General features: G+C 44.4%; 1 protein-coding gene across 1 annotated transcript in view; it reads right to left on the bottom strand.

Moving 5' to 3' along the window:
- Positions 1 to 22,547, bottom strand: part of OLFML2A (olfactomedin like 2A) — a 374,838-nt gene that overhangs the window by 166,084 nt on the left and 186,207 nt on the right. The window lies entirely within an intron of this gene.

The raw sequence follows: 22,547 nt of genomic DNA, 5'->3' as shown, positions 1-22,547 counted from the left end.
ACATTTCCTATTCAACAGAAGTCCCTGCTGAACAGGCTGAATTTCAATCCATCTATGGTCAGCTTAACTAGAGAGATGCTTCTATTATTGGCAGATGGAATATCATAAAGTTTTAGTAGAATTTCGAATTTTAGAGCTAATAGGTCAAATATATGATTTTTCTGACTACTATTAATGCTACTACTTCTTGTAGATTGTCCTTGCTGGATCCACTGATTATAAATACATATCAAGATTATAACATGTATTCCTTCTTATGGAATCTGCCATAACTTGCCAATATAAAATTGTACAGTTTGTGCTACATGGCTGTCATGCCATCTACCATACAAGCAAATTAGATGTCGCCATTTCTAAAACAAATGCATTTTTAGTTGCCATTTACAACCATCCAATGTTAAGTTGCAGTATATGTCCACCTTTACTGAAAAACAATCCTTTCCTAGTCAGTTATATATGTTGCAAGGATTGTATTGAATCCCACAGATAGATTAGGCAGGGATGTTCACCTCCTACTTACAAAATATTAAGTGGGTTGCCCTTCCTGTCATTAGATACTTGATGAGTCCCCGTGTTGCAATAAAAGTAAAACTGCCAAGGACTGCAGTGAACCAATTATATAAGCAGTACATGATGACATTTCTGGAGGCGTTTTGGTACAACATCAGTATACAAAACATTTTTGTACAAGATTTTCGGAAATCATAACTGGCTGCAGATTGCACTAGATAGATACTTTCTATTAACACTAAATTACAACCTTATTTAATAAAAGAGTTACTCTAATTTAAACTCAAGTTTTTTTTGTTTTGTTTTTTAAACTTTAGAATAGAGCGATGAAGGTATTTTGTGGTCTGTGTTTCTGTTGAAGAGATTCAAAGCAGTAATAGAAGAGAAATCTCTGCACTAACCCTTCCCCAATTTATCAGAAAAAAAAAACAACCTTTGGTTTTACATATAAGCCTAATTAAACATTCAGTTTAAATTGCTAAATACATGTAGCACTGATTCCTGAAGAGCATGCGCTGTGTTTTTGAAAGTTAATGTTACACCTGAACTGTAGTTTGGTTTGGGTACAATTGTTCTAAATTTGGACCTCAGCATCAGTCTGACTAGACTACAGGATGTTCAGCCTGCCCACAAGGGGCACGGTCTCTTCTGGCAGGCATGGAACCACAGTCTAGTTGGGTGCTTTAAATTTACTCTCTCTCGGAGCCCGCCCAGTGGGATTGTCACTCTTGCTGTGCTTTCTGGGAGAAGATACTTAAGGTGCGGATGTCACGTGGTTCGGGGTTTCCGGTCCAGAAGTACGTTCTGGCTCCATGGTCCTTGTCCTCCTGACCAGCCCCCAGGAAGGCTATGGCCTGGGGTGCAGATGCACCCAACTTGTTATCTCGGGGCTGGCTAGCTCGAGGCAAGGAAACTAAAGAAGGATTCCGAGGTGGTCTGGTGCCGTCTCCGGTAGTTGGAGAGGCCCAGTAACTTCGTAGCCATCAGGGGAGGACTCTTCAGAAGAAGGCCACATACGGGTTAGCTTCTTAGCAAGAGCCTGGAGGGGCTGAAGTACCTAAGTGAATTCTGTTTTGTGGGTATCGCCAAGCTGGCTGAAACATCCAGGTATCACACAAGTGCTCCACAAGTTTTAGTTTCCTGAAGTTCTACAACATCGTCTGTGGCAAAGACATATTCCTGTAAGTTCTACAACAACGTCTGTGGCAGAGACTTGTTTCTGTGTAAAGCACCTTGTTGGCTGCTAGGCCTTGTGAGAGAGGGACTATCCAACCTGACTGAACATCCAGTTGTGAATGGCTATTCTCTGGATCTATTTGAAGTAAGCAAGTCTTTTATTATTGACTTTGACACTAAGAGTATCTGAACTTCCTTCCTAACCCTCTGATCCTATTTTAAAGAGACTGTTCGTTTTTGCAATAAAAATCCCTTCATGCGGATCTGTCGTCAGTCTCTAGAGTTACTGGGTATCTACCACGGAAAACCCCTAGACACAAATCGAGGAGAAGAAGATAACGGTAAGCCCAATCAAACCAGCAGCTCCTTCGGGGGTCAATGCTACATACATTTCATGTGTATCAAGGTAAAAGGTATGCAAAGTCTTACAGTTGTGCTTCTTAAAAAAAAAAAGAAAACAAATGCATAAAAAATCCTGTCCCTTGTCAATATGCTGTAGCGTGGAGCACTTGCTTTCTTTGAGGAAGTAGTGATCTCTTTGCAGAGGTCCAACATGTCCCAAGCTAGGTCAGAGCTCTGCAATCAGCAGTAAAGCATGAGTTTGGCTGATTGCAGAGCTACAGGTCTGATTAAGTATGGGGTATGTCATACTCAGTATGCCAAACTTTTGCAGAGCAACCACTACTTACCTTACAGAGGACAAAGGAAGTATTCCACAGCATGCTGGCAGGGGCCAGGGTTTTTCAGCTTCTTATTTGTATAACATTTTAAAGCAATAAGACAAATATGCAAATTTGCAAGTTTTTGCTGCCAATAGTTTCTCCACTAAATTCCGCTATGTCTTGATTCAAGTCTACCTTGACTTCCACTTTAAAAGTACTGTCTATTGTGTTTCACTGTCGGGGCAATACGGATGTGGAACTCTCTTCCACAATTGGTGGTGTCAGTGGGAAGTATTGATAGTTTTTAAAGACTCTTAGACATGCATCTTAGTGAACACAACATACAGGGATATGCCAAATGATTGTCAACATTGACACACACATGCACCTACACATGTTGAACTGGATGGACTAGTGTCTTTTTCAACCTTACTAACTCCAAAACTATATTCACTCACACTGACCACAAGATATTTATCCAAAGCAAGAAATAATTTTAAGTAATGGACTTTTAATTTAAACAATAAGGAAATACTACCAAACAAGCACAACTATCTATAAATGAAATATACGTAAAGAGAAATATAATTAATCAATATAGCAGGAGCAAATTAGTTATAACTCATGGGAAAACCTCCTTGGGATTGTTTTACAGTCTACAGTAATTAAACAAGGGAAGGCAATGTTTAAATTCCTGGCTGGGTGTTCTGAGAGACAAAATAAGGGAAGCCCCAGGGAGTTTTGATAAAAAAATAGAAAATCTTCAGTTGTATGGGATAAACGAGACCATCCCAAAGTACAGACATTTTCCCATGACTTCCCATGATAGGGATAAAATTAGCTGGTAAAAATATACACTCATACAACAGTTTTTTTCCAGAGACAACGCCTGAAGCTGATATCAATTAGTATTTTCCACACTATATAAATATTAGAGATTAACATAGCAGATAAAACCATTCTAACAGTGCAATTTTACAGAAACTCATTTAATCATATTACAGCATTAATACAGAAGTGGCTTTTTAATTTAGAATGATTAATGATGTGAGAAAATCCATACAGCAAACACCATTTGTAATAAATGAGCCCCAGCTTTGCCATTGTAGCCCCAATAGGAGCAGCCAGAGTGTTGTCCAGATATTCCCCACTTCTGTACTGATAGCCAGGCACAAGTTTTTTCCACAGCCAGGTGTACACACACTTCAGCTTGTTGGAGACAAAGACCAGTCTAGAGGTGTTGTTTTGTATTTTTTTTGAGAAACTTGGATAGGGTAAGGGGATTGCAATAGGATATTTCCAAACAAAACTATTCACAACTTGAAGACTCGTTGATCTAAGATGGAGCCTTGAGTGAAGTCCCTTGCTGGGAGCAAAGTGGCAGACTTCTCCTGGTTTATCAGTGTAGAATTAAAGTGGTAGTAAACCCATCGATTTAAACAGTTTCAAAAAATGGCATGCCAGGAATGCTAACTGCACATTGGCTGGGCTCTCAACCAAACTGTCAAACCACCCAATGGCTGGTGTCATAACGGATCACATGTGCAGCACCGTGGCAGCTGAAGATTAAACAGAGGCAAAGATGGCAGCTTCCGTGGATGAAAACGATAGGGGAGTTTACTTCCACTTTAAAGAAGCTTGAGCAAAGCCCCTTGCAGTAAGTGGCAGGTAGAAAGAGCTCTTCAAATCACTAGCCAGTGATCTCTTTAGCTGGGTCCTTTAGCTGACTAGATAACAGCAGAGGAGGGGTTAAAAGCACCAGTCCCCTAGATTCCACAGGTGCCTGCACTCACAAGCTATTGTAGAGCAACCGGCAGCCTCTCTTAGTGGTACTGTATGGATTCTCAGCAAACTTCCCCCTCAGTCAGCTTAGAAGGGCCAGGGCAACACTTCAGTTCCAGTTTCAGGCCCCCGGGTCACCCACCTGAGGTTTCTTGGCAGCAGGTGCTAGGGAGGCAGCAGCCTCTCCTTCAGCTGGTGCAATCCTCTATGGGAAGGACACCAAGCTCATGTGTCCTTTGCATTCCCTTGTCCTTGCATTCATATTCATGCTGCTCATTTGCCTATCTCCCATCTATGTTCTGGAAAGCTCTAGTAGTTTCCAGAAGGCAGGAGGAGCCCAGGCAAACTTAACAGCACCAGAACATCATGCTCAGTCCTGACTAGTAAATTGCATCAGTCTGTTAGGCAGCATGCTAGAAGATAGAGAGCGCCCTGCCCTCCTTTATATAAGAGCTGGCACCTGAACAGAAGCGTCACACAGTGGGAGACTCCCATTGAGACGGATCATCTGGAGGATGAAGTCCAGAAGAACAAGCCGGAGGAAGATGCTGGACGAGGAGACTGGAGGGAGAAGCGGAGGAAGATAGAAGAAGAAGCGGGGGAAGAACAAGATGGAGGAAGAAGAAGAACACTGAAGGAAGACCAGAAGAAGATGGAAGAAGAAGCAGGGAAAGAAGAAGACATTAATAAAGGAATTGTCAAAAACCGTCTATTGTCTTTTTTTAAACAATTTTTACACTTTTTTGTGAAATGGTAGGGGTACATTTGTACCCCATTCACACAAGGGGGGGCTGAGATCTGGGGGTCCCCTTGTTAAAGTGGGCTTTCATATTACGATAAGCCCCCCGCCCGCAGACCCCCACCAGGCAAGGGTTGTGGGGATGAGGCCCTTCTCCCCATCAACATGGGGACAAGGTGCTTTGGGGGTCTACCCCAAAGCACCCTCCCAATGTTGAGGGCATGTGGCCTGGTACGGCACAGGAGGGGGGAGGCCGCTCTCTTGTCCCCCCCTCTTTCTGTGGCCTGTGGCCTGCCAGGTTGCGTGCTCGGATAAGGGTCTGGAATGTATTTTTGGGGAGGGCCCACACCATTTTTTTTTTTACATTTTGGCACGGGGTTCCCCTTAAAATTTATACCAGACCTGAAGAATTTTGAGGGGGACCCCCCCACACCATTTTTTTTTCCAATTTTGGCACGGGGTTCCCCGACTATTTAAAAAAAAAAATCTTGGTGATGAAGGGGAGGCCACCGATTCATGGCCACCCCCTCGCGATCGCTCCTGACGAATGAGAATCTTCCTCTGCTGCTGTAATGTAAGTGATGTGATGTCATCTCTCCTCGTGTCGGTCTTTCCGTTCCTGCGCCGAGGAGAGAAGACATCAATGTGAGTCGCACCAACATTACACTAACAGTAGAACACGCAGGCACACATTTCCCCCCCCAATCACCCCTCGATCATCCCCCTGCACCCCCTGTCACAGTGACACCAATAGCAGTTTTTTTTTTTTTACTGATTATTGTATTGGTGTCATTTGTGACTGCAATAAGTGTTAGGGCAGTTAGTGGTAGACCCTTTTAGGTCTAGGGTACCCCCCTAACCCCCCCAATAAAGGTTTAACCCCTTGATCACACCCCGTCGCCAGTGTCATTAAGCGATTGTTTTTCTGGTCACTGTATTAGTGTCACAGGTGACGCTAGTTAGGCAGGTAAATATTTAGGTTCATTGTCAGCTTTTTATATCATCCCCCATATACTACCTAATAAAGGTTTTAACACCCTGATTGCCCCCTAGTTAACCCTTTCACCAGTGACCAACTGTTACGGGTGACGCTGGTTAGTTAGTTATTTTTTTTATAGTGTCAGGGCACCTAATATTACCTAATAAAAGTTTAACCCCCTGATTGCCCGGCGGGTGATATCAGTTAGGTTTTAGGGTCACATAGGGTCTGCGTCACCCCAGGCAGAGTCAGTTAGTGCCAGTTAGGTTTTAGGGTCACATAGGGTCTGCGTCACCCCAGGCAGCGTCAGTTAGTGCCAGTACTGCTAACACCCACTCACGCAGCTTACACCTCCCTTAGTGGTATAGTATCTGAACGGATCGATATCTGATATAATCAGATCTACATTAGCGTTCCCAGCAGTTTAGGGTTCCCAAAAACACAGTGTTAGCGGGATCAGCCCAGATACCTGCTAGCACCTGCGTTTTGCCCCTCCGCCCAGCCCAGCCCACCGCGGTGCAGTATTGATTGATCACTGTCACTTACAAAACACAACACACATAACTGCAGCGTTCTCAGAGTCAGGCCTGATCCCTATGATCGCTAACATTTTTTTGGTAGCGTTTGTTACATTTGCTGACAGTCAGGAGCTTTTTTACCTGTGAGTCTCACTAGTGTACCACTAAATTTAGAGCCCAAAATGGCAAATCGAAGGTACACTAGTGAAGAGGCCTACACGTTTCTGAGCATGACAGATAGTGAAGAGGAAGTCACTCATATGTCAGATTCAGGCTCAGAATACGATCCTGTAGACGACATCGGCTCCATGACAGATAGCTCTGACGATGGAGTTGTGGTCCCTGCCAAGGTCAGGCGTACCAGACCCCAATCTTCTTTTTCTGTTGTTGAGGTGCAAGAACCACAGGGCTCTTGTATGGAGCAGAGAAGTACTAGTGCCGCTATATCTTCAGGTGAACTGGCAAGCACCAGCGGCCTAGTACACCCTGGTCGTACATGCAGCACTGCAGTAACACGTGGTGAAGTGGCGAGTCACATAAGTGCAGTTTTGCAGACATGTTTACTCCCCATAAAGTTATCTGCGTTGACGAGTCTCTGATTAATTTTTCTGGCCGTTTGTCATTCAAACAGTACCTTCCCAGCAAGCGTGCCAGATACGGGGTCAAGATGTATAAGCTCTGTGACAGGGCCACAGGCTATACATGTAGTTTTATGGTTTACGAGGGAAAATATCGTCACGTAGAGCCGATAAACTGCCCTGACTACATAAGAAGCGCTGGCAAGATTGTGTGGGACTTGGTGTCACCCTTATTCAGAAAGGGGTACCACTTGTATGTGGACAATTATTACATGAGTATGCTACTTTTTAGTCACTTGTTTGATCATCAGATTGGAGCATGTGGCACTGTGCGACCTAATCACCGGGGCTTTTCCCAGCGGCTTGTAGATTCTGACTGGCTGGGGGAGAGAGCCTGCTTGAAGTGTAATAACTTGCTCGCTATGAAGTGGAGGGATAATAAGAATGTTTTTGTTCTTACCTCCCTTCATGCAGACACGACGGTCCAAATTACTACGGCGACTGGTGTTGTGGAGAAACCCCTCTGTGTCCACGAATACTACCAAAATATGGGAGGGGTGGACCTCAACGACCAGTATCCAGTACGCCGCACCCAGACGCTGGTACAAAAAATGTCTGTTTATTTATTTCAATTGGCTTTGTTGAACACTCGTGTGCTATACAGAGCTTCAGGGCAGACTGAATCCTTCCTTAAATTTCAGGAAGAGATCGTCAGAGCCCTTCTGTTTCCAGACAGTGCTCCACCTCACCTTCCCCAACCAAATGCGGTAAACCGGCTGCATAAGAGGCATTTTCCTTATATCCTCCCGAGTACCCCTACCCAACGAGCCCCCAAAGAAAATGTTGTGTCTGTAGAAAGCGCAGATATAGGTGTGACACCCATTATTATTGTCGCTGCTGTCCTGACAATCCTGGTCTTTGCATTGGTGAATGTTTTGAGCGCTACTATACACCAGTTGAGTTTTAGTGTAGAGTACAGCATTGCACAGACTAGGCACAGTTTCACAGGGTCTCCCAAGATGCCATCGCATTTTGACCCAAACCACTGGAACCATTACAACCGTTACAACCGTTATAGTTACAAAAAAAAGTGTAAAAAAAAAAAGAAAAAATACACAAAAAATATAAAATAAAATAAACAAAAATAGTTGTCGTTTTATTGTTCTCTGTCTCTCTTTATTCTCTCTATTGTTCTGCTCTTTTTTACCATATTCTATTCTGAAATGTTTTATTGTTATTATGTTTTATCATGTTTGCTTTTCAGGTATGTAATTTTTTTTATACCTTACTGTTTACTGTTATTTATTGTTAACCATTTCTTTGTTTTCAGGTATGCTATTCAGCTGCAGCGCGGATTTATTTATCTTGACAGCAACAGCGTTTGCTCCCTCGATAGATAAAGCCGGGACTCACACGCTGTAGGAGGTGATTTCACCACCAGTTAAAAAAAAAAAAAAGCTTATATGCCGAAGCATGGGGGCAGCAGGAGTAGAGGAGTGATTTGCTCCTGACTTTTGCAGGCGGATGCCCCCATGCTTCGGCATATATATATTTTAGGCACAGATTGTGTTAAAAAATGTTTTATTTTTTACTATGTTTTTTTTTGTATTTGCTTTGCAGGTATGGTAAGTCTTGCTGTTATACTGTAATGTTACTTTGTTTTATTGTTAACCATCATTTGCTTAGCAGGTACAACAATCAGTTGCAGAGTGGATTTATTTATCTTGGCAGCAACAGCAATTGCTCCCACAATACATAAAGCCGTAGAGCCGTGACTCAAGCGCTGTAGGAGGTGATTTCACCACCACAGTTAAAAAAAAGAGCATATATGCTGAAGCATGGGGGCAGCAGGGGTGGAGGAGCGATTTGCTCCTAACTTTTGCGGGAGGATGCCCCCATGCTTCGGCATATATAAATGGTGCATTTATGCCCATCATTAGAAGTGGGTGGATGAAGGGAGGTATTCTAATGGTGGGCATACACACAGATCAACGTGACTAGCATAGACAGGAGGAATTCACCCTGGGGTAGGCCTTTCATCTGACCCTTGCTTGGTGTCCAACAAGGAGGGAAACATGGAGAACGTGAGGACCACCCCATCACCCTACCTATACATTTATATTGTGTTCCGCGACAAAGTGTTCTAAAAGTATGTCAAATATCATGTCAGATGTCATGTAAATCTTTGTGAAGTCACAGTAAAGTGTAGAAAATTTATTTTATATATGGACATTCCTTTATTCTTAAAGTGTAATTTCACCTTTATAGAAAATCTGTAAAGTGAACTTACACTGGACCCCCTCCCCAACGCACCCAGTCCCGCAGTACCTGAGGCCAACGATCTCCCATATTGACACGTTGTATAGCCACTTTACCGATTCAGGGATTTGAAATTCCTGTGGCTTTCTCTCTTCTCCAGAACTGACAGGATGGGCTACGTGGGTTCTGATTGGTCGTGCCATCCATGTGATGGCACCGACCAATCAGAATGCTTCCTAGTTGTACCTTTACAAGGTACGTTTAGCAGATTAAGCCGTGGAGGATTTCTGAACCCCGGACTGGTAAAGCAGCTTTACAATGTGTGAATGCAGGAGATCACCAGCTTCAGGTACAGCAGGATCGGATGTAACGGGGAGGGGGTCCAGTATAAGTTCACCTTACAGATTTTTCTGTGAAAGGAGAACTTACCTTATAAATATTAAGACCTACAGTCAGGGAAGTCAAGAGAGGGCCCCTGGCCAGGAGTATGACTCAATATAGCAGAGGGTTCCATCAACAACTGGTGGGTAGTTGTCCTATCCAGGAATAAATAAGGCAGGGACATGTGCAATTTTGCGTCAACATCTTGCCAATCTTAGCCTCCCTAAAAGCAGCTCGGACACATAGAACACAATTTTCTGCTTTGTTTACTAGCGGTGACCTTCTACCGTGTAGAAAAACACCAGTCGCCACACAAGTGTGAATTGGCCTTTAAACTATTTAAAAAGATACAGAATACAAATATTGACATGTTAACGGTCAGCAGACCAGCTGTAGGTGTATTTAACCACTGACAATATAGACAAAGAAAGAATTTTTTCTTGCGCTCGTGAAGGCATCGTTGATATAAAATGGTAGTACTTTCGAAGGAAGAGATAATTTAAAAGATGATCATGCGAGTCCCGCTGCCTAAACTGACCAGGGGTGGTCCGAAGTAAGCCAAGTGTAAGAAAGAGATGGTGTGCATTGATCAAGATGTTACAGTTTATTCATGAAAAAGGGGAGGGGGATGAATCCATACAAAAATTATTTACGTATTAATTACACATTAAATTAACAAAATATACAAGCCCATGCAAGGGCAAGTGCTAAAATTTTGCCGATATGTTTTGAGGAAAAAACCCTCTTCATCAGAGCCTTGTAGAATGACCAGAGAGGTCTGTATAGTGTTGTGGATCAATATACAGGGGAGTGGCTAGTTGGGAGGAGTGACACCTGTTAAGTGATGAGTTCTCCTACGCGCCAAGTTTGTCCACATCCCACCGCTCTAGATGGAATAAATACCAAAGACATATATAATACAGAGCTTATATATAAAAAACGATGATGAAAATGTATGCCATACAATACAGACCAAGAGAGACGTGTAAAAGACAATAATAATAATAATTAAATTGAAATTAAATATGAAATGTTTGAATTATAAACATATTTAAAAACAGCGCGGGTTTGTTTAAGAACAGTCAGTGGGCAGGTCTGTGGGACGGGCTTGTAGCCCCTGGTATCAGACAGCAAGTGGGTGGATCTTCTCAGTGGAACACACGCCATCATGTTTGTGGGCATGGTCTTGCGTTCCAGAGGCTCAAACTCACGTGGTCAGTGATCAGCCTATACTGAAAGGAGGCTGATCTAGCCTGTCTGTGCATGGCAGGGAACCAGGTCACTGAACGACGCTCAGACCGTGCATGTGGGCGGTACTGTGCGGTGGTCATGTGACCAGAGTGTGGAGGAGTTAGCATGTAATCTTTCAGAACCTAACTAGAGACAGTGACTCAGGCCATTCTGCCTAGCAACAAGTGACACTGATCTCTGCTACATGTGATTGGAGCAGAGATCAGCGTTCACTAACACAAAGCCCTACACTGCCACCCCCTGGTTAACCCCTTCACTGCCAGTGTCATTTACACAGTATATGCTGTATAAATGACAATGGTCCCAAAAATGTGTCAAAAATTTCGGATGTGTCCCCCATAATGTCGCAGTCACAATAAAAATCGCTGATCGCCGCCATTACTAGTTAAAAAAAAATATTAATAAAAATGCCCTAAAACTATCTCCTATTTTGTAAACGCTATAACGTTTGCGCAAACCAATCAATAATTGCTTATGTAGAAGAATACGTATCGGCCTAAACTGAGGGAAAAAAACGTTTTTTTTATATATTTTTGGTGGATATTTATTATAACAAAAAGGTAAAAAATAATGCGTTTTTTTCAAAATTGTAGCTCTATCTTTGTTTATAGAGCAAAAAATAAAAACCGCAGGGGTGATCAAATACCACCAAAAGAAAGCTCTATTTGTGGGAAAAAAAATGTCAACTTTGTTTGGGAGCCACGTCGCGCGACCGCGCAATTGTCAGTTAAAGCGACGCAGTGCCGAATCGCAAAAAGTGGCCTGGTTCGTAAGCCAGCAAAATGGTCCAGCCTGAAAGTGGTTAATATTCAATTTACAAGTCATGAGCTAAAAATTGTGTGTGATTGATGAAGCAAAAATGAAAACGATATCCCTTTTTTATACACAGGATGAGTTCAGCCAGGGGGAGGGTCTGGAAAGTGGCAGCCAGGAGAAGGCCGTGCCCAGTGTCAGCCAGGAGGTGGGAAGGCCCAGTGTCAGCCATGAGGTGGGAAGGCCCAGTGTCAGCCATGAGGTGGGAAGGCCCAGTGTCAGCCAGGAGGTGGGAAGGCCCAGTGTCAGCCATGAGGTGGGAAGGCCCAGTGTCAGCCAGGAGGTGGCTGGGCCCAGTAGGAGCCTCACCCAATCCCAGGTACCTACCCTCCGCCTTACAACAAAAAGGCCCAGGAAGGGGCGATGATGGAGGAAGCAACACTATCTACATTTCGAACGCTAGTTTTACCACACCGAGTGCTTCCATATTGTACTTGTTTCAGAGCATTTGGTACGTTGGAACAGCACACAGACGAGCGGTTTTCCAGATAGGAATTGGTTCCGTCGGAAAAATATAGAACATGTTCTCTTTCTAGGTCCGTCAGAATTTTTCAACGTAAAAAGTCCGATGGAGTATACACACGGTCGGAATATATGATGAAAAGCTCCCATCTGACTTTTTCTGAAGGACATTCCACTCATGTGTACGTGGCATCAGGCCTCATGTACACTGCTGCTGGTAAACGGACATTCAGAGGCAGTTGGATGCTTTTTTCAGCTGCCCCTGAACTCATCCAATGTTATCTTATGTGTACATGTACACAGAATTTGTTCTTCTGATAAGGAATTGGATCATGTTTCCAATAAGTTGAGAGAGTCAACTGCGAGTCAAGTGGCATGCCTGTTAAAACTCTGCATGCTGAGTCAAACATGCCATGTCTGCAAAGCAAAGCATTGTGCAGTGTACAGCCCTGTCAGACTGTAAGATTAGAATTTGTTTGGGTGGCCCAGGGTGCAGTAAAGTCACGGCTCAGCCACATGTTTTTACCACCCCCAAGCTGCCCATGTGACAGAACCCTTATTGAGTGCCTAATTTAAAAGTACTTAGTATGGTATCTATTACTGTCATAAAAATTCTGCAAAAGTCCAATTATTTGTAAATGTGTTGTTGGTATCAATTTAATAACAAGGTACAGTAAATCCTTTAAACTTCTATAAACTCAAACACCTAACTTAGAGTACATTTAATTTATGACACCGTTATGGAGGGAAAAAATTAGCAGCGATGGCCTGTGAAAAAGGCAGGTTTGCTGTCATGAAGAACTCCCAGTGCAGATGCTATTCCACATTACCATGTGTGTACGATAGCCTGTCCACTGGCTTACAGCTGTGGTTCCTCCTGCCAAACTCTACATTACTACTGTGACCTTTACATCTCTACTGTGCCCTGCAGTAAATAAGGGTCATCCGGGCGAACAGCAGCCAATGAGAGGACATGCCAGGAGGTGTCAGATAGTATCAGCAGCAGGAGCTGTTTAATGCCCCGTACACACGAGAGGGATTAAGTCTGACAGACCTCCAAAGGAGTTCCGCCGGAGTTCCGCCGGAGTTCCGACGGAGTTCTGGCGGACTTTTCGACCGAACGGACTTGACCACACACCATCACACCAAACTCCGACGGAGTCGAACGTGATGACGTACGACTGGATTCGACGTAGGAAGTTCCTAGACAGTAGCCAATAGCTGCCCTAGCGTCGGTTTTAGTCCGTCGGAGTAGCACACACACGAGCGGATTTTTCAAAGGGGACCGGGTCCGGCGGAGTTCCGTCGGGAAAATTTAAAGCATGCTTCATTTCTAAAGTCCGTCAGACTTTAGCTTCGCTAAAGTCCGTTGCAGCCCACACACGATCGGATAGTCCGCCGGACTCAGTCCGTCGGAGTTTGGATGTCGAAAAGTCCGCTCGTGTGTACGGGGCATAAGAGGCAGATGTTTCAGCTTACTACTATCTACTACTACTCTCTCAAACTTTTTACACTGACAGGGCAGAACATAATATTAATAAAAGGAAACAATCTTTAAGCTACTATGCATGTACTTGACGTTTAAGTTGTAGCAAAACTGGCCATATTAATAAAAAAAAGTATCTCATTTAGACCAATTCTAGAGAATGCTAGTGGAAATTAGCAAATAAATGAAACAACTGATTACATGTATTGGGTATTTCCCTCTAGCATTCTTAAGAATTGTTACAATGTACAGTATCTCTTGTTATACAACAAATGTAAAGTTTACTACTGTCCATAATATAATAAATTGCTCAGGAGAGAAAATAGCCTAAAGAGACCATGCACACAAAAATCGCTGCTTCTTGTAATACTGGCCAGCTTGACAATGAGGTCAACTGTTTCTGTGTAGTTAGCATCATCATGCGTTTGATACAGTTCCCAAAACACAGCTAACGTGTAAGGTAAAGTCTACAGGCTTAGAAAAAATTGTTTGTAAATGGATTGAAAACGGGTTAAAAGACTGTATTCAGAGAGTAATGGTTAATGATTAAAGTGGTTGTAAACCCTTACAAACCACTTTGACCTACAGGTAAGCCTAGATTAAGGCTTACCTGTAGGTCCAAGAAATATCTCCTAAACCTATACGGTTTAGGAGATATTTGCCCGAAGACAGGCACCGCTGTCTACGGCGCATGCGCCGTAGACAGCGGCGCGCAGGCGCACTGAGCGCGGCATTTCCAACAATGGAGCTGCCGCGCGTGTCGGCTCCCGTGTGCATGCGCGGGAGTGACGTCATCGCGGCTCCGCCGAATGACAGCGGCGGAGCTGCGAGACCCCATCAAAAAGATGGATGCGCCGGACTACAGGGGACAGCGGTGACATCGCTGGCTTCTGTGTCAGGTAAGTGACACATAATGGGCTACTATGCGATGCATAGTAGTCCATTATGCTTTGCCTTTGCAGCGAATGAAAGAGTTTAAGACTCTGAATGGTCTAAGGTTTGGTAGTGTACTCCAAGTTTAAGTGTTGGTACCCTTGTTTTTTAATATATTCAGGGCTTTTTTTCAGCCAGAACGCACTGGAACGGTGTTCCAGCACCTTTGACAGCCCTCTCTTATCCTCTCCAGCCTGCCATTTAATACTGAAGCCAGTAAAAGAAGTTTTCTGCACAGCGCACTTCCACCACTGGCTTATCTGTTCTAACACTGGGTACTCAGGGCTGCTGCCCCCGATCACCGGTGAATGCTTCAGGTCCCCACCTTCAGCTGCTGCAGTGATTGGGGAGGAAGCTTCCACCCCTTCCTGTGTGCCACCGCTACTCAGACTTTGTAGCACAGAGCCGAGGAGCCCTGAAACACCTCCTCGGCTCTGTGCTACAAGAGGGGGAGCTCTCCGGTCCATTGTACTGTGCTGGAAAAAAAAGCCGGCACATACCATGGAGAGCAGAAGAGGCGAGGGATCTGTCACTGTGAAAATGAGGGAGAAAGTCTGCAGAGAGTTCATTCAGAGAGGAGTGCACTGTGAAAGTGTGTGGGGGAGGGGGGGATAAGTACAAAGAGTGAAAGCTTGTGTGTGTTTAGCAGAGGGGAGAACGTTGAACACAGAGGAGAGCTTGGGGGAATTCTTGCAGAGAGGAAACCTGGGAAAGTATGTGTGTGTGGGGGGTAGGGTTGCCACATCATCCCTTTAATCCAGGACACACATTAAATACACAGGTTCTGTGGCTGATTAAGGTGGTAATTAAACTTACTTGGTGCCTTATCTGCATGACCCGTGTAATTCATATGTGTCCTGGATTAAATGGGATGATGTGGCAACCCTAGTGGTAGGGGGGGGGGTGGTCAGCAGAGACAAGAGCTGGGGGGATATGTGATGAGTGGAGAGCTGGGGGGGATTTGTGATGAGAGAAGTACTGGGGGATTTGTACAGAGAGGGGAGCTGGGGGTTTTGTACAGAGAGGAGAGCTGGGGGGAGTTGTACAGAGAGGAGAGCTGGGGAAGTTGTACAGAGAGGAGAGCTGGGGAAGTTGTACAGAGAGGAGAGCTGGGGGGCGGGGTTGTACAGAGAGGAGAGCTGGTGGAGTTGTACAGAGAGGAGAGCTGGGGGAGTTGTACAGAGAGGAGAGCTGGGGGAAGTTGTATAGAGAGAAGAGCTGGGGGAGTTGTACAGAGAGGAGAGCTGGGGGGAGTTGCACAGAGATGAGAGCTGGGAGGAGTTGTCCATAGAGGAGAGCTGGTGGAGTTGTACAGAAAGGAGAGCTGGGGGAGTTGTACAGAGAGGAAAGCTGGGGGGATTTGGATTTGTGATAAGAGGAGAGCTGGGGAGATTTGTGATGAAAGGAGAACTGGGGGGATTTGTGATGAGAGGGGAGCTGGGTGGATTTGTTATGAGAGGAGAACTGGGGGGATTTTTGATGAGAGGAGAGCTGGGGGGGGGGGGGTTTGCCTTATGTGATACACAGTTCTAAGCCTTAACTCATTACAATTTTTTGGCACCGCTGTAGTTCTCTCCCCTAAGCCCTTGTACATACGGTCGGAGATTCCGACGGAATGTGTCCGATCGGACCGTTTTGTCGGATATACCAACTGTGTGTGGTCTACATCGGACTGTTTCCAACTTGTTGGTAAAAATTTTCTGACAAAATGCTCCGATCGGACATACTCCGATCATGTGTAGAGAATTCCGATCGGACAAAGTGCCACGCATGCTCAGATCAAATTCCTACACCAAAGCTATTGGCTACTAGCGTGAACGTAGTTGTAACAAAATAACGCCATCACGTCGGATTTTCCGACAACTTTGTCCGACCGTGTGTATGCAACAGTTTCTGACAAAATCCGACGGATTTGGTTGTCGGAATCTCCGACCGTGTGTACAAGGGCTAAGGAAGGTATGGCTGGGGATGGGGGTTTGAGCGTGGTTGGGGCGGATAGTTGGACAGAGAGGGTGAGTTCCTGCACCTTTTCTCTGAGAAAAAAAGCCCTGAATATATTTATAAATTATATTGGTTCTGGGATTAAAAGTACTTTTTCTGTGTTTGCAGATGACACCAAGCTTTGCAGTGGAATAACATCCTAACAGGATGTCTCCAACTTACAAGCCAACCTCAATGCACTGTTTTGCAATGTTTAATTGGGAAACTATGTGGCAAATGAGGTTTAATGTTGATAAATGTAAAGTTATGCACTTGAGGGCTAAAAACATACATGCATCTTACATACTAGGGGGAGATCAACTGGGGGGAATCAATGTTGGAGAAGGATCTGGGTGTTCTGGTAGACCATAAGCATAATAGTGTGACGGGAGTCACTTTAGGCAGGGGAGGGGGCTTGCGGAACCCAGCTTACCTTGGAGAGGTCTGGAAGCTCCTTGTCCAGCTTCCCTGGCCCCTCCTATGTGTAAGTCACCTTGGGTCTATTAGGGGCATCTGGTTGGAAGAAGCACTGTGTTCAGTGTGAAACGCATCACCTCCTGGGTCCTGTAACCTTATCCTTGAGGCAGTCAAGTGTCAGGTTTTGGAAATAAATATGTTGGATTATTTATTTGGTGTGCAGCCATTTTCTTCAGTTCAGGGGCACAGGGGAACCAAGAACTTCTAACTTACCATACAACCACACCAGACAGAGTATTTCCTTTTGACACTGTTGTCTGGATTCTGTGTATGTGGTTTGTGCTGAAGAAGTGAAGGGGCTCTTTTCACTTGAGACATTAATGTTTGTGAGCAATATCCTTCAACTTTGAGAATGCTAGACTCTTGTGCGAGTATTTCACAGACCATTGCTAGATAGTTGGAGGTGGGATGGGGTTGTTATGTGTTTGTCAAGTATCCCATTGTGCAATTTCTTGTGTCTGTCTTAGGAGCCACCTATTATGGGATGTATGTCTATGTTGATTAGCTGTAAAAGGGGAGAGGGAGATTTCTCAAGTAGCCCCTCCCAAAGATAGTCTACTGATCAGAAGTTTGAATCCACCTGTGTCATGCTACTGGTGGAGGGGGGGGATTCCTCCAACAGCCTCCCTGCTGATAAGGTGGTCTATTGTTGAAATGTGGAATACCTGTATGTCCCTTATTGCTGATTTGACAGTTTACCCCACCCTTAATCAGGGAGGGGTGATTGTCCCTTGAGTGTATATCTGTTACATGTGTTTGAACAAACAGTCTGATGTTTTACCTTACACGGATGCTTCGACAAAGTGAAATATGCAGTTCAGTTTGAGCATCAGTGCTCAAAAAGGATATTGGGGAACTAGAGAAAGTGCAGAGAAGAGCAATCAAACTGATAAGAGGCATTGAGGAGCTCAGCTGTGAGGAAAGATTAGAGGAGATTAGGGGGGATGTGATCAACATGTATAAATACATAAGTCAATATAGTGAGTTTGATGTTGAGTTATTCACGTTCAGATAATTACAGATGACAAGGGGGCACTCTTTACTTGTTGGGGAGGTCATTTAAGCTGGTCACCGACCATGCTCCCCTAAAGTGGATGTGTGACAACAGGGGAAAAATGGCCACGTGACAAGATGGTTCCTGGCTTTACAGCCCTTTAAAGGGGTTGTAAAGGTAAACATTTTTTCACCTTAATGCATTCTATGCATTAAGGTGAAAAAAAATCTGACAGTGACGCCCCCCCCCAGCCCCCCCATTTTACTTACCTGACCCCTCGAAAGTCCCGCTCTCGCCTCCGACATCCTCTTTGCCTCTCAGCCTGGCTGCTGATTGGCTAGAGTGGGTGGATTGAAAGCAGTGCAGCCATTGGCTCGGGCTGCTGTCAATCACATCCAATGACGTGGCGCGCCGGGGGTGGGGCCAAGTGATACAGTGAGTGGCTATAGCCACCGGCTGTATCACGGGAGCGTGCCCGCAAATACTTCTCACCATGTGAGGGAGCTCGCATGAACGTGAGAAGTACTTGCAGGGGGGGGAGCTGAGACAGCCGCCGAGGGACCCCAGAGGAGCAAGTTCGGGGCCACTCTGTGCAAAACGAGCTACATAGTGGAGTTAAGTATAACATGTTTGTTATTTAAAAAAAAAAATTCCCTTTACAACCACTTTAAGTTTACAGTAGAGCATAGGCAAGCTCCAACAATGTGGATGCCCTCTCCCGCATGTACTGTATACTTAGGGGCAATTGCTTAGCCACCCTAATGCAACACCTATGGTTCATGGTGATACTTAAGAGTATTCCAGGGCAAACTTTGAGTTTTGGTGCTGCACTGGGCAGCTCACACACTTGGTGGTCTCACAAGATGTTATACAACTACCACATGACATTATTGCGAGGGCTTTCCCTCAGTTTGGAAGTTTCTGGGACTTCATGAAGCTTTTGGTAAAACACTACCTCCTCCAGGGTTGGTGAGCTTGAAGAGCCTTCATTAGATGCAAATTCAAAAGGCTGTGTTGAAAGAATATTCTTACTGTTCTTGTAAGAGAGTTGGATGAAGCTGGAACTGTACATTCCCTGGAGTCAAGTGAGTGTACAGTTAAACTTCCCCTGATACTGAAGATCCACTGGAATTTCCAGACCTGAATGTTTACAAAGGAATCTTTGATGGGAAACCTGGGACTGGCTTGCATTTCCATATTTTGTTATGAATGGGGATCTACTGTATCAATTATCTAAAAAGACTAAAGCGGTAATTTAGCAAAGAGGAGGTTCCAACCCATTCAGAGAACAGTATTTGAACTTGATCATGGGCATCCACGGGTTGGGCAAAAAACTGAGAAAACCAACAGGATAGTGTTGCAGAAGTTTAATCACCAAGAAGTTGCAGAGATAGATATGTATTGTCCTGTCCTATTTGGCAGATTCCTGCTCCCATGCTTGCTCTAAGACCCTTTAGTGTAATTATCCATCATTGACATTCCATTTTAGCTTTTTGAGTCTGCTTGAGGGCATCGGCATATTCTGGTCATAATGGACAATACCATTGTGCAAAATCACAGCTAAGACGATTGTGAGGGTAATATTTTAGGAGGAGGTCCGTACAAATCAGGAAACTGCCTTCATGATAAGGATCGCTAAAGAATTATTCAAATTGTTTAAGGTGTTGCTTTACTGCTAGGTGTATCAGCCTCAGGCAGATGAGCTGGCAGAAAAAAAATATGCTCAAAAAGGTAGAAAAAGATGGGAAAATCTGGCACTATTTACTCTCTTACTCAATGTTTGCCATTAGAACAGTACCTCAGTTTTCCAGAGATTTCTTTCAGTTTAAGCTATTTGATAAGACTATAGGAGACTTTTGACAAGGAGACCTGAGAGAGAAAGCGAACCCCAAATGGAAATGTAATTGAACATATTGTACAAATGCAGGACAGAATGGCCGTAGCAATGTTCTTTGTCAAAAAACATTTGGCATATTCTCAGGTAGCCTAACAAAGAATATATACCCTTAATATGTAAAACTTTTTCATCTGGCGACTGGGCAGTGGTGTTGGTCTCCAACAACAGCAATTGCCTCCTGCGCATAAGTATGAAGCACAGATGGATAATCTCCTGACGCCTTGTTTGCCGTCTAGAACTGGGGATGTCCTATGACCACTGAAGCAACACATAAACAAAAGAGGGAGCATAATCCTGCAAATTGAAATAAAAATATATGATAAAAAAGAACTACTCACAAAATTTTTACTTAAAAGCACTTATCAAGCCACACCTACATGGCTTAGTAGTACCAGACCGAACTGTCTCCAATATGGGGTGGACCTCACCAGGGTCCCTGCAGGCTGACACATTTGGAAGAATTTCCTTCTTCCTCAGAGCCGCTTCTTTTGTGGTGGCTCTAATTTGTGGGAAAATGCACTAGGGCTGTGCATCCTGTTGTTTATTTTTATTGGTTTTAGTCCCCACAGTCAAGAGCACATTTCTGGCTAAATGGCAAAATCTCTACTAGGTGATGGAAAAATAGAAGTGAATTATAAAATGCATCAATCAGGATAAAGAAAAAAAGAACAAATTTATCATGTTCATTTGCCAAAGCACTATAACATAAGGGAGTAACTAATTGCAGAGATAATTTCGGTAATCCTGCAGACAACCCCATTGATTTCCTTAGCAAAGAACACTGACACTTTATCGAGTGTACAAAAACAAGACGCCTGAGACTTTTTGCTCTGAAATATAATTTTTTTGTCCAGACCAGACAATTGCTTTTACACATGACATAGTCAAGAAACCTGGAAAATGGGTAAAGTTGAAAAAAGAAAAATTTGACACTTCTCTCATGATGGATACAAACAGGTAACCAAGGCACTAGATCAAAATGAACAAAGTTTATTAAAAGTAGAACAGGCAGCAACAACACTGACCAGAGAACACAATAATCTGGATGGTGGTGAGCCAGACCCAAGAGTGTAGATAAAGGGGGGAGCAGGGAGGTCAAAACCCCCCCAGAGCATTTATCAATGGCGCAGCAGCTAGGCTAGTAGAGCTGTGGGACTGCCAGCTTCAGGAGCCACACAGCCTGTCTCCTATCACAGCCACAACCTGTCTCCTACACTTGCGTAAGAAAATGAACATACCGCCGCCCACTGTGCATCGGGGTATCTCAAGAGGGAGGGCTTTTGAGGAAGCTTCAGCAACCTATTGGCTGAAGAGGTAGCAGTGGGCTGTGCAGCCTGTAGCCTATAGGCTGCACCACCTCCTGCTGCCTTCTCATCCAAAGGGTATGCAAAGTGCACTGTCCCTCACTGCAAGCAAAACCCAAGGCTTCCTGTAGTTCAGATGCGGGATGGAGCAAGTCTGAGCGGCAGCTCTGATGAGGAGGGGAAAATGCACTCAAAAACCTGAACTGCCTGTTGTGAAGGTCCTCTACTGATGAAGGTGAGAGAGGAGAGAAGTGTTTTCTCCAGTAGAAATTAAGGAAACACAGAGAGCTTTAAGAAATATTCCCTCCCCCTTAACAACAACCAATGTAATGATCCACAGTGGATCGCTTTTCAGAGTGCGGCTATGTTGCCGCTGTCAGGGGTGATCCTCTCGCCCCCCGAATGCCTGTTTTTTCTCAATGGCAGTTTATAATGGTGCTAATACTAATACTTAGTCTAAGTCTATTTGAGTTAGGAATTTTGGAATTACAAGCCACGTGTTTGGCTTGCAGTTGTGGCACAGTCCCATTGACTTGGGTGGTTTAATCAACTCAACATGCCGTGTTAAATTTTTTGCAGCTGTGATGGAAAGTGTTGCAGCCATGGCATGTGATTAGCACTCCTCAAGCTGTATTTTAGATGTTAGGTGGGTGGCCAGGGAGTAATAAACCTGGGCCCCAGCCACCTGTTTTTACTGCCCCATGACAGTCCACTCATGCTCAGCTCACTCTGTGCGTTACATACTTCTAAACCCAGCACTCTGGAAATAGGCTTCCGTTTTCAGCCCCTCACACTATTAACACAATTTTGCCGCACCCAAATAATGCCTCATCATTCACCTCTGGGTCCCTGCCAGGTAGTCTATGTAGGGCCTCATAATTTCTAATGGCATCCCTGCTGATAGAACACTGCAGAGAAGAACTCTGATTGGCTGCATTGGTAGTCTGGTTTGGCCCCGTCCACTGGCAAGAAGAAAGGTCTGGGGAGTCTGAGAAAGTAGAGGTCATAGATGGGGCCTACAGGAGATAGAAAATGCTGGTGGGAGCCATGAGAAGTTGTGAGTAGAGAGAGGACTGCAGTAGAGAGTACTTTGTACAAAGCCGGGTGATGCATGAGGAAGGTGAGCCAGGGGAGAGAGCAGCTGTGTAGGTAAAACACAGACCACCTGGAAGCAGCAACAGACCCCAGGGACACACAGAGGCAAAGCAGCTCTGTCTGTAAACAGGTTGGACACCCCAATTTGTCAGCAGCCTTTAGCTTAGCCCAAAGTATAAACAAGAGCTTACTTCATGTTTACTATGTTTACTTTACAGATGTGCCTGCTGGGGGCGCTGTATAAACTGATAAGCTGTATGTGGCATGGGCT

This window comes from Lithobates pipiens, unplaced genomic scaffold (assembly GCF_037356315.1).
Source record: "Lithobates pipiens isolate NorthernLeopardFrog02 unplaced genomic scaffold, aLitPip1_a1.2 Scaffold_1, whole genome shotgun sequence".
NCBI classification, from domain to species: Eukaryota; Metazoa; Chordata; class Amphibia; order Anura; family Ranidae; genus Lithobates; species Lithobates pipiens.
This window is presented reverse-complemented; position numbering and strand designations above follow the sequence as displayed.